Below are 18,338 nucleotides of genomic sequence, written 5' to 3' on the forward strand. Positions count from 1 at the left end.
TTCACATTCTGGAATGGGGGGTGGAGGCAACTGAACAAGACACGAAAGAACAGTCTGACTAGCGTCAGTAAGGAAATTAGAATCAAGCAGATTTGCCCAGATGGCACACACCCACACCCACATATACATACACACAAACAAGTTTTCGTTATATAGATAGATTGATGAGGCCACAGTTGGAGTACTGTGTTCAGTTTTGCTCGTCGTGTTATAGGAAGGATGTTGTCAAGCTGCAAAGGGTGCATAGAAGATTTACTAGGGCATTTACAGGACACTAGGGTGTGAGCTATATCAACCAGCAAATATAATAGATTAAATTAGAAGAGGTGCATGTGAGCCTCTGTTTCACCAGGAAAGACAGCTGGCGTCCTTGGATGAGTGTGCGAGAGGAAGTATAGTAACAGGTGGAGCATCTTCAGCGTTTGCAGGGGAAACAGCTTGGAAAGGAGTGCTTGTGTGAGAACTGGAGTTGCGTGTGGAGCGTTCTATGGTCTCTGCGGAGCTGGTTATGGGAAGATGCAACTGGTTTTGAGATCATATTGGCGATGATGGAAATGTTGGACGATGATTTGGCGGATGCGGAGGCTGGTGGAATAAATGTAAGCAAAAGGGAAACTCTATCCTTGTTACGTTTGTGGGGAGGGGGAATGAGACCTGTACAATGAGGCAGTCCATCATTAAGGAGGGTGAATCTCAGGGCGTGGATTGATATGGACGGCCTTAAACTTATTACCACTACGGAAAGGTGGATAAGATGGAATCATAACAAGCAACTTAATGATCCAGGGTACAGGTAAAACAAGCGAATTAGAGGCGGGACTAGAGGAGTGGGGTTGTTTTACAGTTTAACGATTCGCGCCGTTGACACGTTTGAACAATCGGCCACTGAGATAAGATACAAAAAACTGGAGTAACTCAGCGGGACAGGCAGTATCTCTGGAGAGAACGAATGGGTGATGTTTCAGGTTGAGACCCTTCAGACGTGTGAAGAATGGTCTCTGCCCGCAACGTCACCTATTCCTTCTTTCCGGATATTTTGCATGCCCTGCTGAGTTATTCCAGCTCTTTGAGTCTATCTTCGGTTTAAACCAAATACGACAGATCCTTCCCACACTCTTATTCCACTGAGATTATGTGCATGGAGCAGAGAAACAAATGGAAGGTTGCCTTTTTTTTATTGTACTGTGGGCCCCAAATAGTCAAGGAACAAGATTTGCCGGGAGATTGCAGGCAGCGTCAAACCAGTTTGCCAAGTTTGCCAGTGGAGGAAATATTAACGTCACCGTTACACAGAGGGGTCGCCGTTGTGCCAAAGGATTAGATAGGATGGCATTGTGTCAAGTGTAATCAGAAGAGTTTCCTCGAAAACATATTTAGAGGCGTCTACAAGAAAGAGGTTACTTTTTCATCTTTGTTTCGTGAATTGAACAAGTAACTGAAGTACCAGTTTGGCGATCGTTCTATGATCAGTGACTACAGTCCTGTTGGAATTTAAAAACATAATAAGACATATAAGATCAGGGCTTCTCCACACATGGGTGCTCTATATTGGGGGAAAATGTGATGGCATTAGATATAAGGTTATAAACGTTGATTTTTACATGCAAAGGGACATCTTGAAGTAGAATGGTATTAAATCTACAGTGAGAGTCCGAGGCAACGTATTACGAAATAAACTGAGGGTCTGTTTAGGGGAAAGGAGGCATGGATCAGGTATACACAGCCAGGATGGCATGTATCCCCGGAGGAGTGCAGGGTTTCGAGGAGCATGCATAAGAAGGAAACGGGTTCCGTTCCGTTTTCTCCGAATGCTCTCCTGTAACGACCGTTTGTATCTGTTCAACTTTGTGAAATGTGAGCATCGAGAACGTTGCCAATATTCAGCGGGCATGTTCTTTCCGGTGACTGATAGTAAAGAATAATAATAAAGAGGGAGTTCACACGGTATGTGTGGGAACGTGAATTATTTCCTTCCAAAGATGCGGCCTTGCCCGGTGAGTGTATTCTCTGTGTCTATTTGTTATTTCCAATTTCCATCATCCCCATCTTTTTAAAGAATAAATTAATTTTGTCTTGTATTTTGAAAACGTGACGAAATTACAATATAAATATTGTTATTTAGAGCGGGAGCATGCACGGATCTGTAAGGAACTACTGAGTTTGCAGAACGGACCGAGTTCCCAAAATTCATTAAAGCCTTTGTGACCTCGACGTGATTCGAACACGCAGCCTTCTGATCTGGAGTCAGACGCGCTACCGTTGCGCCACGAGGTCTGATGTCAATATTTAAGCGGTGGAAATAATGAGGCTGAGTTCGCGGATTGTGAGAGTCCGAGGCAGTAAGACTGGTGGGGTAATGTGGAAGTGGGAGGGGATTAGAAAGAGAGCGAAAGCAAGGGGCATTTGAAGTTAGAGAATCAATGATCATACCGATGTGTGTAAGCTCCCTAGCGAAATGTGACGTGTTCTTCCTCCAATTTGCGCTGGGCCTCACTCTGATAATAGAGGAGGCCAATGACAGAATGGGAATTGGAGGGGTAGTTGAAGTGCTGATCAACCCGGAAGTCGGGTAGGATAAAGCGGACTGAGCGGAGGTGTTCAGCGAAATGATCGGCGATCCGTTGATTGGTGACTCCGATGTACAGAAGTAGACACATGGTACAGTGGATACAGTAGATGACGTTGGAGGAGGTACGTGAACCTTTGCCTCACATGGCAAGATTGTTGGGATCCTTGGATGTGGTCGAAAGGGTAGGTAAAGGGACCGGCATTGCACATTCTGCGGATGCAGGGAAAGGTACCTGTCGAGGCTGGGAAGGGAAGCGTTGACCAGGGAGTTGCGGAGTGTACGATCTCTGCAGAAAGCTGAAAGTGGTGGAGATGGGAAGATGTGGCCAGTGGCGGGAACTCAATGGAGCTGGCGAACATGTTAGAGGATTAAAATGTGTATGCGACGGCTGATAGGGTGGAAGGTGAGAACAAGGGGGACTCTATCATTGGTACGTATAGGGGAAGGGGAAGCAAATGCTGAGCTGCGGGGTATCGTGGAGACCCTAGTGAGAGCCTTATCTATGGAAGAACCCCGTTTCCTAAAGAATGTGAGTTAAAAAAACTTTAGCCACCTCCAACGGGATCCACTACAGGCCACACCTTCTCATCTCCATCCCTTTTTGCTTACCGCAGACACCGTTCCCTCTGCAACTCTCTGGTCAACTTATCCCTTCACAGCCAAACCACCCGCTCCCTAGGTCATTTCTCCTGCAACCGCGAACTATGCAATTCATGAACATTTACCTCCTCTCTCCACTCCATCCAAGGACCACAACAGTCTATCCAGCTGAGGCAGAGTTTATTTGCACCTCCTCCAACCTCACCGCTGTATACGCTGTTCCAGGTGCTAACATCTGTACATCGGCGTGACCAAGCGCGGACTCGGCGATCGTTTTACTGAACACGTCCACTCAGTCCGCCTTAACCTTCCTGATCACCCGATTGCTCAGGACTTCAACTTCCCCTCCCATTCCCAATCATACCTTTCTGTCCTAGGCCTCTTCCGTTATCAGAGTGAGGCCCATTTTAAACTGGAGGAACAGCACCTCATATTTCGCCTGGGCAGCATACACCCTAGCGGTATCAACATTGACTTCTGTAACTTCAAATCGCCCTTGCTGTCTTCCCTTTCCAGTCCCTCCCCTCCCCAGTACTCCCACCATTATTACTGCGACCGACTACCTATCTGTGTCCCGCCCACTCCCCTGACATCAGTCTGAAGAAGGGTCTCGACCCGAAACGTCGCCCATTCATTTTCTCCCGACATGCTGCCTGCCACGCTGATTTACTCCAGCATTTTGTGTTTACCATTCATATAATAATCCGCATTCCTGTTCTTGCCATCAAAGTGGATAACCTTACATGTATTCACATTCAACAGCATCTGCCATGTATCTGCCCACTCACCCAACCTATCAAAGTCACCCTGTCATCACATAGCATCCTCCTCACAGCTCACACTGCCACCCAGGTTTGTGTCATCCGCAAACTTGGAGATGTTACATTTAATTCCCTCGTCTAAACGCAACAAGGTTAATCGCCAGCCAACTGTGTCTAAACTGACGCCCAAAATATCCCGAGTGCGGTTTGGGCAAGCTAGATGCAGGAAATCTGTTCCCAATGATGGGCGAGTCCAGAACCAGGGGCCCATTCTTAGAATATAGGGGAAGCAATTTAAGACGGAGGTGAGAAAAAACGTTTTCACCCAGAGAGTTGTGAATTTGTGGAGAGGGCAGTGGAGGCCAAGTCACTGGATGGGTTTAAGAGAGAGTTAGATAGAGCTCTAGGGGCTAATGGAATCAGGGGATTTGGGGAGAAGGCAGACACAGGTTATTGATTGGGGACGATCAGCCATGATCACATTGAATGGCGGTACTGGCTCGAAGGGCCGCATGACCTCCTCCCGCACCTATTTTCTATGCTCTATGGTTATTCTATTCCGAAATATATACCATTCGAAGAACTGATGTCAAGAGCTCCAATATCGTGCACTTAATCGATATCACAAATCCGAAGTAAATCAAATCACGAAAGTATAAATCTTCAATTCTCTTATCTATCATTTTTCTTCCAAAGGAAGGAAACCCAGTTTCTTTAAACTGGCCATGGAGAGAAATGCTTGACCTCAACACCACTACTTCACCGCGAACATATGGCTGGAAAGTGGGTTCAAGATTTCATCTGGACTGAAGATTCATTCGCCTGAGAGGGCAGATTGAATGATACAGCTTCGTTTTGTCTATGTTTACCATGACCATCGGGGATTCAATGCCAGTCATTAGTTTAGTTTGCTTTAATGCTATCTTCTTTTATTGGATCCTGTGGAGGAATATATTTTTCTTTTGAAGTGATGGCCGGAGGTCAAATGAGATGGAGGAACGGAGTGAAATCCAGGTTAACCGGGAAGTGGTGTTAGGTAAAATGAATGGATTAAAGGCCGATAATACCCCAGGGTCAGATAGGTTGCATCCCAGAGTACTTAAGGAAGTAGCCCCAGAGATAGTGGATGCATCTTTCAACACTATTTAGATTCTGGAGTAGTTCCTGAGGATTGGAGGGTGTCTAATATAACCCCACTTTCGAAAAAGGGAGGGAGAGAGAAAACGGGGAATTACAGACCAGTTAGACTAACATCGATAGTGGGGAAACTGCTAGAGTCAGTTATTAAAGATGGGATAGCTGCACATTTGGAAAGTGGTAAAAATCATTGGACAAAGTCAGCATGGATTTATGAAAGGTAAATAATGTCTGACGAAACTCATAAATGTTTTCGAGGATGTAACTAATAGAGTGGATTAGGGAGAATCAGTGGATGTGCTATATCTGGACTTTCAGAAGTGTGTCGACAAGGTCGACATAATCATAATAAGATATTAGTATGCAAGCTTCAAGCACAAAGTATTGGGGTCCAGTAATGATGTGGATAGAGAACTGGCTGGCAGACGGGACGCAAAGATTAGGAGTAAACGGGTCCTTTTCAGAATGACAGGCAGTGACTAGTGCTGGGACCCTAGCTATTTACAATATTAATAAATTTGGACGAGGGAATTGAATGCAACATCTCTAAGTTTACGGATGACACGAAGCTGGGTGGCAGTCTTACCTGTGAAGAGGATGCTAGGAGGCTGCAAGGTGACGTGGATAGGTTGGGTGATTGGGCAAATGCGTGGCAGATGAAGTATAATGTGGATACATGCGAGGGTATACACTTTCGTGGCAAAACAGGAAAGTAGACTATTATCTGAATGGTGACCGGTTAGGAAAAGGGGAGATACAAAGAGACCTGGGTGTCATGGTACATCAGTCATTGAAAGTAGTCATGCAGGTGCAACAGGCAGTGTAGAAAACGAACGGTATGTTTGAATTCATAGCAAAAGGATTTGAGTATAGGAGCAAGGAGGTTCTACTGCAGTTGTACAGTGCCTTGGTGAGACCACACCTGGAGTATTGCGTACAGTTTAGGTCTCCTAATCTGAGGAAAGACATTCTTGTCATAGAGGGAGTACAGAAAAGGTTCACCAGACTGATTCCCGGGATGTCAGGACTTTCATATGAAGAAAGACTATATATACTCGGCTTGTACTCGCTAGAATTTACAAGATTGAGGGAGGTTCTTATAGAAACTTACAAAATTCTAAATTGTTCCCGATGTCGGGGGTCCAGAACATGGGGTCACAGTTTAAGGATAGGGGGGAAGTCTTTTAGGACCGAGGTGAGAAAAAATATTTTTCAAACAGACAGTGGCGAATCTCTGGAATTCTCTGCCACATAAGGTAGTTGAGGCCAGTTCATTGGCTACATTTAAGAGTTAATTGGATGTGGCCCTTGTGGCTAAAGGGATCAAGGGGTATGGAGAAAGGCAGGTACAGGATACTGAGTAGGATGATCAGCCATGTTCATATTGTATAGTGGTGTAGGCTCGAATGGTCGAATGGCCTACTCCTGCACCTGTTTTCGATGTTTCTATGACAAAATATTGAATTTGGAACAAAGAATGAATACTGTAATTACGACGTCTGCTTTGGGAGTGGATACACACATAGTCTGAAAAAGGGCCTCGACCCGAAACGTCACCAGTTCATTCTCTCCAGAGATGTTGCCTGTCCGGCTGAGTTACTCCAGCTTCTGTGTCTATCTTTCTTTGAAACCGGCATCTGCAATTTCTTCCTCCACACATAGTGGATGCCCCGCAGTGTTTCATCGCATTTCACACACCCTTACAGACTGGGTAGGTAAATGTTCTGCCGATATTGTAAAGCACGACGTCCTCGAATATTTCAGCATTATTCTGTGAAAATCCATCATGTGAACCGACTGTTTAGTGTCAATTTGGATCCGAACAAGATCGGGTTAAGTTTTGCTCGAGTTGCAAAATGTTCTCTCGGAAGCGATGATTGTAACAGGATGAATTTCAAATGGTACCGTTTGATTGGATCCATGAAGACCTAACTAAGCAAACTATGAACGAACGGGTGGTGATTGGTTGTGATTGGTGTGCAACATATATTACACACACAACAGTCGGATAAGAATCTGCAATTCGATATGCAATTTCAATCTTGTAAAACTGGGACGTTTCCAAAGCATAAGCGAAATGCGTATAAATCTTAACTGCCGGCGTGATTAATCGACAAGGAATATGCCCGTTGATAGGGTGAATTTTGTAATTTTCCAAAGGAGGACCTGGAAAATGCCATTGGAAAGCGAAAATAAAATAAAAAGTGCGAAAAATAAAAGCAGTTTGTAAGTACTAGAAAGCAATTAAAAACGAACTAGTAACGAGCCGAGGTAGCCGAGAGATTAAGGCAATGTACTGCTCATCCATTGCGCTTTTGCTCGCGTTGGTCCGAATCTCATCCTCGTCGTGGGCCGCTGTGACTTTAAGCAGAGCTGAATGCTTTTGATTAAATAATTACGAAAAATAAAGTGTTATTATCGTCACGCAATGTCCCACTGTATGTTTCCTGAAAGCAGAGGGTCATCATGACCATCGGAAATTTCCACTACGAGTAAGAATGTATCTAATATCGAGCAGGGGGGGTGGGGCGAAGAACCATCCCGCTTTCCTTTCTCCCACATACTCAGAATCTTTTCAGGGTACGCACTCAGAACCTTTCCCCTAGGATTGAAATATCAAAAACTAGACTTCATGGGTTAAGGTGAGAGCGGCAAAGTTTAAGAATATGAGCAAGGCAAATGTTTTCTCACAGGGCCTTGGAACACTCTGCCGGGGTAGTGCTAAAGGTGGATATGATAGCGGCATTTAAGAGCGTTTTGGGTGGGCACATGTAATACAGCGCATGAAGAGATATCTATCACGTGCAGGAAGATAGTGTTTGTCGGCATTATGCTATTGTGGTAGAATAATCTGTTCCGGATCTTTATGTTCTATGTTCCTTCTTCCAGTTCTCTCTTGCAGTCCTATAACGAGAGCATGGACATGTTCAGTCCGGCTTCTTTAGAATTTAGAGTTTTAACGGTGATCTTACATGTAAAACCTGAGGGGCATGACAAGTTAGACGGCGAAACGTGTTCATGACAGGAGATTTCCCATCGGAATGACATTGTCACACGTTATGGGGCCAACCACGTGGAAGAGACGTTTGCCTCATTCAACTTTCAGCTTTGCTTCCAATTTACTGCACAGGCAGTCTCTTATGACGCAACCGTTTAAACGTCTCAGAACCTCCAACTTTCCACTAAGGAGACCTATTTATTAGGTATGAAATTAGTGATTTGATTTTAAGCGTTGAAATATCAGAACAGGTTGACGCAAGAGAGCTCGGTTAATATGTGACATAAATATACAGTGCTTCTCATCGGTTGGATGTGGTCAGTATGACTGAACGGTGTAAGGCGCCGCGTTCAGACCGCAGTCTCCACCGGAGGCGTGGATTCGAATCCCACTCCTGACAACTTAATAATTTAAAACACAGTTCTCCATTTGCCTGTTTTGCTTTGATGTTTTTATTTTTGGTGACCATCAGTTTAGTCTTGTTGCTTCCAGGTGCAGCGAGATGGGGCTCCTAAGGGACCGTATTAGGATCCTGGAGCAGCAGCTCGATGACCTCGCTCTGATCAGGGAGAGTGAGGAGGTCATAGAGGGGAGTTATAGAGAGGTGGTCACTCCAAAACCACGGGAGAGAGACATGTGGGTCACGTTAAGGAAGGGCAAGGGGCAGAGGCAGGAACGAGTGAGTACTCCAATGTCGGTACACCTCGCAAATAAGTACTCCTGTTTGAGTACGGATGGGGGTGACAGCCTACCCGGGGGTAGTGACAGCGGACGGGCCTCCAGCACAGAGACCGGCCCTGTTGCTCCAAAAGCTAGGGAAAAAAAGAGGGCCATAGTAATTGGGGACTCTATTGTTAGGGGGTCGGATAGGCGATTCTGTGGACGCAGTCGGGAGACCAGGATGGTGGTCTGCCTACCTGGTGCCAAGGTCTCGGACGTGTCTCAGCGCATCCAAGATATCCTTAAATCAGAGGGAGAGGAGCCTGAGGTCGTGGTACATATAGGTACCAATGACATAGGAAAAAAAAGGGAAGAGGTCCTGAAGGGAGGATTTAGGGAGTTGGGAGGAGAGTTAAGAAAAAGGACCAAAAAGGTAACCATATCAGGATTACTGCCTGTGCCACGCGACAGTGAGAGTAGGAATGGAGCGAGGTGGAGGATAAATGCGTGGCTGAAAGACTGGTGCAGAGGGCAGGGATTCAAGTTCCTGGATCATTGGGACTTCTTTTGGGGAAGGTGGGACCTGTACAGAAAGGATGGGTTGCACTTGAACCCGAGGGGGACCAATATCCTAGCGGGGAAATTTGCAAAGGCAGCTGGGGAGACTTTAAACTAGAATGGTTGGGGCGAGGGACTCAAATAGCGAAAGGTAGTAGACAGAATGGGAGGCAGGAAGCAGAAATGGGAAGCACTCGGACACAAGAGGAGAAAGAAAAAAAAGGAAATAAACAGAGAATAAGAGACGGGGGTTTTCTTAAATGTTCATATTTTAATGCTAGGAGCATTGTAAGAAAGGTTGATGAGCTTAGAGTCTGGATAGACACCTGGAAGTATGATGTTGTGGCGATCAGTGAAACGTGGTTGCAGGAGGGCTGTGATTGGAAACTAAATATTCCAGGATTTCGCTGCTTCAGGTGTGATAGAATTGGAGGGGCAAGAGGTGGAGGTGTTGCATTGCTAGTCAGGGAAGATATTACAGCAGTGCTTTGGCAGGATAGATTGGAGGGCTCATCTAGGGAGGCTATTTGGGTGGAATTGAGAAGTGGGAAAGGTGTAGCAACTCTTATAGGGGTGTATTATAGACCGCCAAACGGGGAACGAGAATTGGAAGAGCAAATATGTAAGGAGATAGCAGATATTAGTAGTAAGCACAAGGTAGTGATTGTGGGAGATTTCAACTTTCCACACATAGACTGGGAAACACATTCTGTAAATGGGCTGGATGGGTTGGAGTTTGTAAAATGTGTGCAGGATAGTTTTTTGCAGCAATACATAGAGGTACCTACTAGAGGAGGGGCAGTGCTGGACCTCCTGTTAGGAAATGAGATGGGACAGGTGGCGGAGGTATGCGTTGGGGAGCACTTCGGGTCCAGTGATCACAATACCATTAGTTTCACGATAATTATGGAGAGGGTCAGAACTGGACCTAGGGTTGAGATTTTTGATTGGAGAAAGGCTAACTTTGATGAGATGCGAGATGATTTAAAAGGAGTGAACTGGGACATTTTGTTTTATGGGAAAGATGTAGAAGAGAAATGGAGGACATTTAAAGGGGAAATTTTAAGAGTACAGAATCTTTATGTTCCTGTTCGGTTGAAAGGAAACAGTAAAAATTGGAAAGAGCCCTGGTTTTCAAGGGAAATTGGACATCTTGTTCGGAAAAAGAGGGAGATCTACAATAATTATAGGCAGCATGAAGTAAATGAGGTGCTTGAGGAGTATAGGGAATGTAAAAAGAATCTTAAGAAAGAAATTAGAAAAGCTAAAAGAAGATATGAGGTTGCTTTGGCAAGTAAGGTGAAAGTCAATCCAAAGGGTTTCTACAGCTATATTAATAGCAAAAGGATAACGAGGGATAAAATTGGTCCATTGGAGAGACAGAGTGGACAGCTATCTGCAGAGCCAAAAGAGATGGGGGAGATATTGAACAATTTTTTTTCTTCGGTATTCACCAAGGAGAAGGATATTGAAGTATGTGAGGTAAGGGAAACTAGTAGAGTAGCTATGGATACTATGAGGTTCAAAGTAAAAGAAGTACTGACACTTTTGAAAAATATAAAAGTGGATAAGTCTCCAGGTCCTGACATGATATTCCCTAGGACATTGAGGGAAGTTAGTGTAGAAATAGCCGGGGCTATGACAGAAATATTTCAAATGTCATTAGAAACGGGAATAGTCCCCGAGGATTGGCGTACTGCGCATGTTGTTCCATTGTTTAAAAAGGGTTCTAAGAGTAAACCTAGCAATAATAGACCTGTTAGGTTGACTTCAGTGGTGGGCAAATGAATGGAAAAGATACTTAGAGACAATATATATAAGCATCTAGATAAACAGGGTCTGATTAGGAACAGTCAACATGGATTTGTGCCTGGAAGGTCATGTTTGACTAATCTTCTTGAATTTTTTGAAGAGGTTACTAGGGAAATTGACGAGGGTAAAGCAGTGGATGTTGTCTATATGGACTTTAGTAAGGCCTTTGACAAGGTTCCTCATGGAAGGTTGGTTAAGAAGGTTCAACTGTTGGGTATAAATGCAGGAATAGCAAGATGGATTCAACAGTGGCTGAATGGGAGAAGCCAGAGGGTAATGGTGGATGGCTGTTTATCGGGTTGGAGGCAGGTGACTAGTGGGGTGCCTCAGGGATCTGTGTTGGGTCCTTTGTTGTGTGTCATGTACATCAATGATCTGGATGAAGGTGTGGTAAATTGGATTAGTAAGTATGCAGATGATACCAAGATAGGGGGTGTTGTGGATAATGAAGAGGATTTCCAAAGTCTACAGAGTGATTTAGGCCATTTGGAAAAATGGGCTGAAAGATGGCAGATGGAGTTTAATGCTGATAAATGTGAGGTGCTACACCTTGGCAGGACAAATCAAAATAGGACGTACATGGTAAATGGTAGGGAATTGAAGAATACAGTTGAACAGAGGGATCTGGGTATAACCGTGCATAGTTCCTTGAAGGTGGAATCTCATATAGATAGGGTGGTAAAGAAAGCTTTTGGTATGCTAACCTTTATAAATCAGAGCATTGAGTATAGAAGCTGGGATGTAATGTTAAAATTGTACAAGGCATTGGTGAGACCAAATCTGGAGTATGGGGTACAATTTTGGTCGCCAAATTATAGGAAGGATGTCAACAAAATAGAGAGAGTACAGAGGAGATTTACTAGAATGTTGCCTGGATTTCAACAACTAAGTTACAGAGATAGGTTGAATAAGTTAGGTCTTTATTCTCTGGAGCGCAGAAGGTTAAGGGGGGACCTGATAGAGGTCTTTAAAATGATGAGAGGGATAGACAGAGTTGATGTGGACAAGCTTTTCCCTTTGAGAATAGGGAAGATTCAAACTAGAGGACATGACTTCAGAATTAAGGGACAGAAGTTTAGGGGTAATATGAGGGGGAACTTCTTTACGCAGAGAGTGGTGGCCGTGTGGAATGAGCTCCCAGTGGAAGTGGTGGAGGCAGGTTCATTGGTATCATTTAAAAATAAATTGGATAGGCATATGGATGAGAAGGGAATGGAGGGTTATGGTACGAGTGCAGGCAGGTGGGACTAAGGGGAAAAAAATTTGTTCGGCATGGACTTGTAGGGCCGAGATGGCCTGTTTCCGTGCTGTAATTGTTATATGGTTATATGGTTATATGGTTATTACACCGGACGTTGAAAGTACGTTGTTCTTCCAAACGATTACAACCGTTCTGCCTTGAAAGCTATACCTCCTAATGCACTTCCGATCTGTCCGACATAACCGCCAAACATTTACACAACATGTAATGATCTGTCCCTTCCCTGTTTCTGCTAGTCGCCGAGACCGTCGTACCAATTACACTCCTCCCACTCACCTCTCTCCGTCCATTGGAATTTTATTTCACGAAAGGGCAAAACGACCCTTGACCTTTCAATTACCATCACCCAGCTTGTGAAACAGCTCTTCTACAAGATGCTAAGGTTCACGTGAACTTCCTCAAACCTGATCCGTTGCATTCCACGACAGCCACGCCGTCTCTTCACATCGACAAAATGGGGCTTCGGCTTTTCCGGGTAACTGCATTCTGTCCATGAGGGCATCGCGAGCTCCTAACATTTTAACCTCGCTTTTCGTTCAAACGCCGACCTATGTCCGTCCGGTGCTTTCCATTGCCACGATGAGTAAACATAGAAACATAGAAATTAGGTGCAGGAGTAGGCCATTCGGCCCTTCGAGCCTGCACCGCCATTCAATATGATCATGGCTGATCACCCAACTCAGTATCCCGTACCTGCCTTCTCACCATACCCTCTGATCCCCTTAGCCACAAGGGCCACATCTAACTCCCTCTTAAATATAGCCAATGAACTCGCCTCAAATACCCTCTGTGGCAGAAAGTTCCAGAGATTCACCACTCTCTGTGTGAAAAATGTTCTTCTCATCTCGGTTTTAAAGGATTTCCCCCTTATCCTTAAGCTGTGACCCCTTGTCGTGGACTTCCCTAACATCGGGAACAATCTTCCTGCATCTAGCCTGTCCAACCCCTTAAGAATTTTGTAAGTTTCTATAAGATCCCCTCTCAATCTTCTAAATTCTAGAGAGTATAAACGAAGTCTATCCAGTCTTTCTTCATAAGACAGTCCTGCCATCCCAGGAATCAGTCTGGTGAACCGTCTCTGCACTCCCTCTATGGCAATAATGTCCTTCCTCAGATTTGGAGACCAAAACTTTACGCAATGCTCCAGGTGTGGTCTCACCAAGACCCTGTACAACTGCAGTAGAACCTCCCTGCTCCTATACTTAAATCATTTTGCAATGAAAGCTAACATACCATTCGCTTTCTTTACTGCCTGCTGCACCTGCATGCCTACCTTCAATGACTGGTGTACCATGACACCTAGGTCTCGCTGCATCTCCCCCTTTCCCAATCGGCCACCATTTAGATAATATGGTAGTAATACGGTAACTAAAGGAAGATCCCGGTCTGAAGAAGGGTCCGACCCGAAAAATCACTCATCGATGTTCTCCATAGATGCTGTCTGGTCTGTCCAATTACCCCCACACTAATGTCTCCTCTCTTCTGAAAATATAACAGGTCAGCTTGGATGGAGAAACTGAATGTTCGAAGCATATTAGGATACCCTGGTGTGCTAACTCATATCTGATTGTAAGAAGCGACAATATGGGAAAAGTGGCGCAGTAGCCGCTCGGCAAGCTTGCCCTCATGGCAAGTACCCCAAGTACACCTATCTTAAAGTACAATACTGAAACGTCATTCAATATTAAGCAGTGGAGGTATTGAAGGTATTGAAGGCTGGAGTAAGATGTCTCATCTTGACCAATTCCTGTTTGCGCTGTTGTTTGATTTTAGAAAAAACGCTACCATATATGGCTGTGATTTTTGGCCATCTTATTCAGAGTCCTCCTCCGATGATCAGGCCCACGTGATGTTCCCCAACGATTAAAAATAAAAGACTTATTAAGGTTTAAAAAATCTTGAGATTCTCTCTCCTGTCAATCACCGCGATGAAGGCCACGCCCCTACCGAGGGGAGGAACTATAAAACCCGGAAATCTGGATGTGGCTCAGTTGCTGCAAGATGGCGAGGGAGAGGTCACGTCTCTCGGTCTGAGCTGGGAACTACTGAACACTTTGTGTCTACTGAACTTTGAGTGCCCTTTGTGTAGTTTTACATGGTTGCATGCGGCTTTATGTTGTTTTATGTGCTTTATTTGGAACTGTGTTTGGAAGAAATAAACGCTTTATCAGATCCGACCGTGTTTACTACAAAAGTCCCGCTCATTTCCGTGACTTCCGCTCCGTGGACAGGTCGCGCTGATTGCGTCATTTCCGGTGAGTGCAGAGTTCGTGCTGAATGCGGAAGTGTTGCTGACTGCTGAAGGCGCACAGTGGAGAAGCCCCGCTGAGCCGTGTGAGTATTCAAAACAGTTTACCGCCATATATATGGTGTGTGTGTGTGAGTGAATGTGCGTGTGTATGAGTGTGTGTGTGCGTGCGTGTGTGTGCGTGTGTGTATGTGTGTGTTTGTGAGTGTATGCGTGTGAGTGGCTATGCGTGTGAGTGCCTGTGTATCTTTGGTTGTGTGTGTGAGTGTCTGTGTGTGAGTGTGTGAATGTTTGTGTGTGTGTGTGTGTGTGTGTGTGTGTGTGTGTCTTATCTGTGGGTGTGTGTGTGTGTGTGTGTGTGTGTGTTTGTGTGTGTGTGTGTGTCTTATCTGTGTGTGTGTGTGTGTTTGTGAGTGTGTCTATGAGTGTATGTGGGTGTGAGTGTCTGTGAGTACCTGTGTGTTTGTGAATGTGTGTATGTGTGTGAGTGTCTGTGTGTGTCGGTATGTGTGTGTGTGTGTGAGTGTCTGTGTGTGTGAGTATCTGTGTGTGTGAGTGACTGTGTGTGTGAGTGTCTCTGTATGTGTGAGTGACTGTGTGTGTGAGTGTGTGCGAGTGTGTTCGTGTGTGTGAGCGTCCGTGTGGGAGTGTATGTGCGTGTGAGTGGCTGTGTCTGTGAGTGTCTGCGTGTGAGTGACTGTGTGTGAGTGACTATGTGTGTGAGTGTCTGTGTCTGTGAGTGACTGTGTGTGTGAGTGTCTGTGTGTGAGTGACTGTGTGTGTGAGTGACTGTGTGTGGGAGTGTCTGTGTGTGTGAGTGTGTGTATGTCTGTGTGTGAGTGAATGCGTGTGTGTGTCTGTGTGTGTGAAACTTGTGTGTGAGTATGTGTGTGAGTCTGTGTGTGAGTCTGTGTGCGAGTCTGTGTGTGAGTTTGTGTGTGAGTCTGTGTGTGTATGTGTGTGTGTATGTGTGTGAATGTGTATGTGTGTGGGTGTGTATGCGTGTCCAGGTGTGAGTGTGCATGTGTGCGTGAGTGTGTGTGTGAGATGGAGGGTGTGTATGTATGTGTGTGTGAATTGGCTGGCCTACACTCTGCTTGGCGTGCCGTGAGATTGGACTTGCTACCTGAACTCTGCCTGGGGTGCTGTGATATTGGATTTGCTGCCTGCAGTCTGCAGATCTAGGGCAGGCTGCGGGAGGTGCCAGGGTGTCTGGAGCTTGGATACAATTTGCAAGCAAAGAATGGGAAGCCTTGCAAACCTTATCAATCTGATGCAAAAAGAATGGATTGGGTGGCTGAAACCCAGACATACACCTTGTAAATAGTTGTAAATAATGTTGCAGAGTTTGACTTTGCTAAGTGTTGATGGGATGGGGTGTTGAGCCTTGTCTGAGTTTTCTGTTAATCAGGGTAAATGTTTCCAGGATTACTTCATTTCGAAGTCCGTTGTGAATACAATGCATTGAACTGTTGTATCATTGGGTTAGGGAAATACCTGTTATGTATGGGGTTAATCGATAATTGTAATCGGTTGATTAAGAAACCGCCTCTGTGTATTTCGGCCCCTCGAGGTCCCGGGACATATAAACGTCCGTGATCACGAGGCTCAGCGTCAATCTTCTGGAAGAGCGCTCATGAACTCGTACCCTTCTGGAGTACCTCTGTCTGAGCGAGGCCTAGAGGGCTTCAACAGGCAGACGCAAGGATCGAACCCCCGGTGGGATAGGTACAGTGTGTGATCTGTGACGTGCTTTTGGTAAAATAAAATGTAGTTGATTGAAGTGCTTGATTCAGTGTTTTACTGAAACTAGACTGGGGAGACGCTTGGAAACGAGCAATTATCGTCTTCTGAACTGTGAACTGATTCGTGCAATTTGTTAATCTCGTGATAGTTTCCGGAGTAAACTGGCCAAACAGTGAATCTGAGTGTTTAATCGAACCAATTAAATAATGTGTATTCTGTGATTCTCGGGATTGGTACAAACGCCAGTCAATTATCGATGGCCCACAATTAATGAGCTGAGGTGGCTATTAGAACAAGCTGAAAGCAGGTGGTATCGTGCAGTGACGTCCCTAAAACTATGTATAAAATAAGCTAGATACAAGTCGAGCACCTGTGTTGGAGGCGGCCATGTGGAAGTGAAGCGATGTGTGCATGGTAAGTGCGATGCTTTGCCTTCAGGGCTGTGTGGGCGGTAAAGTGACGCTTTGCCTTGAAAGGTTGTGTGGATGGAAGGGAGGGCGCGGAGTGTGGGGGAAGAATACTGTGTTTCGTTTTCTATCCCAAACGGTCTCGTGTGGTAATGATGGCGGTGAGGCTGGTTGGATGCTCCTCCAGAGGAAAGTAAGAATGAGCCAGTGGTAGGTGAGCAAGGTGGTAGGTGAGCAAGAAGTACTACCAAGTACAGCAATCTTGTACAAATAAGGTTTACGCATTTCCCTCATGCACATCCCATTGCGGAATGCAAATTAAATCTTGAAAATACATACATCCGTAAAGCATCGGGGAAAAGCGTAAACGTTATTTGTACAATATTCCATGTCAGCCATTGTATGTTCGGTTCACGGATTATATGGAGGATTTATTTTTCGTTCGATCTGTTGCCTCAATACAAGTGGGGGCGAATAGTCCGTTTTCATCGTTTGCTTTGGGAGTGGTACAAAATTTTTGGCTGTCTCGCAATTTCTCTCCGCCTTTCACACACCCATACAAACTGGGTAAGTTAAATTACTACCACTAATGTAAATGATGACTTCCAATAATATCCCTGGGTCATTCTGTGAAGATCCAGCTCGTGAAAGGAATTTGCAGTGTCCTTTGGCATCCCTCGAGACGAGGTTCACTTTTGCTCCAGATGTAATATTTCCTCTCCGAAACAGAGATGGTGAGAGGATGGACTTCAAACTCATTATTTCAGACTGGATTCGTTGAGATCTATCTAAACATATGAATGAAATATGGATCAGCCAGAGTAGTTTAGTGGTGGTACATGAGCAAGATGCATTACCGCACACGACAGCTGTTGGCTAAATGTCCGTAATGGGATATGGAATTTAAATCCTCAAAGTAATTGTACTTTCCACCGAATAATAAAGCACAAGGAAAAATATTATAAACCTTAACGACCTGCGTGAGTCATCGACATGTTAAGTTAATTGAATAAGATCGTTAAGTTCCCGGAACAAAGCAAAACACTTGGGATTGGGGGCTTTTAAGAATTCTGCAAAGAAACTGCTTTTGGAAAGCGAAGGGTGAATATTAAATTAAGTGCGAAAAATGAAAGCAATTTGTATGAATCGAAAGGCAATATACTCTAGAAATGAGGCGAGGTGGCCGAGAGGTTAAGGCGATGGACTGCTAATCCATTGTGCTTTGCACGCGTGGGTTCGAATCCCATCCTCGTCGTAAGCCGTTCGGCACAGTTTGTTTTGTTTCGTTTAGATTAGAAATACAGTAAGGAAAAACATTACACTCGACCACCGGGTCCACGCCGATCATAGTCCACCCGTTCACACCAGTTAGATGCCGTCCCACATTCGTATGCAGTCCCTACACACGAAGGGAAATGTACAGATCCCAATTAATCTACAATCTGCTCGTCTTTCGGGTGTGATAATGGCATTTAAGAGGCTCTTGGACAAGCAGATTGATATGCATGGAGTGACACAACCTATATTTGGCAGACGATGGTTGGTCTTGGTATCATGAACGGCACAGACGTTGGGGGCCGA

General features: G+C 45.0%; 2 non-coding genes across 2 annotated transcripts; one reads left to right on the forward strand and one right to left on the reverse strand.

The window, feature by feature from the left end:
- Positions 1–2,202: 2,202 nt before the first annotated feature.
- trnaw-cca (transfer RNA tryptophan (anticodon CCA)) lies at positions 2,203–2,274 on the reverse strand. Its single transcript has one exon. It is a non-coding gene; the product is annotated as a tRNA-Trp (tRNA).
- Positions 2,275–17,930: 15,656 nt separating this feature from the next.
- trnas-gcu (transfer RNA serine (anticodon GCU)) lies at positions 17,931–18,012 on the forward strand. Its single transcript has one exon. It is a non-coding gene; the product is annotated as a tRNA-Ser (tRNA).
- Positions 18,013–18,338: the final 326 nt, after the last annotated feature.

Source organism: Leucoraja erinacea, chromosome 34, assembly GCF_028641065.1.
Source record: "Leucoraja erinacea ecotype New England chromosome 34, Leri_hhj_1, whole genome shotgun sequence".
NCBI lineage: Eukaryota > Metazoa > Chordata > Chondrichthyes > Rajiformes > Rajidae > Leucoraja > Leucoraja erinaceus.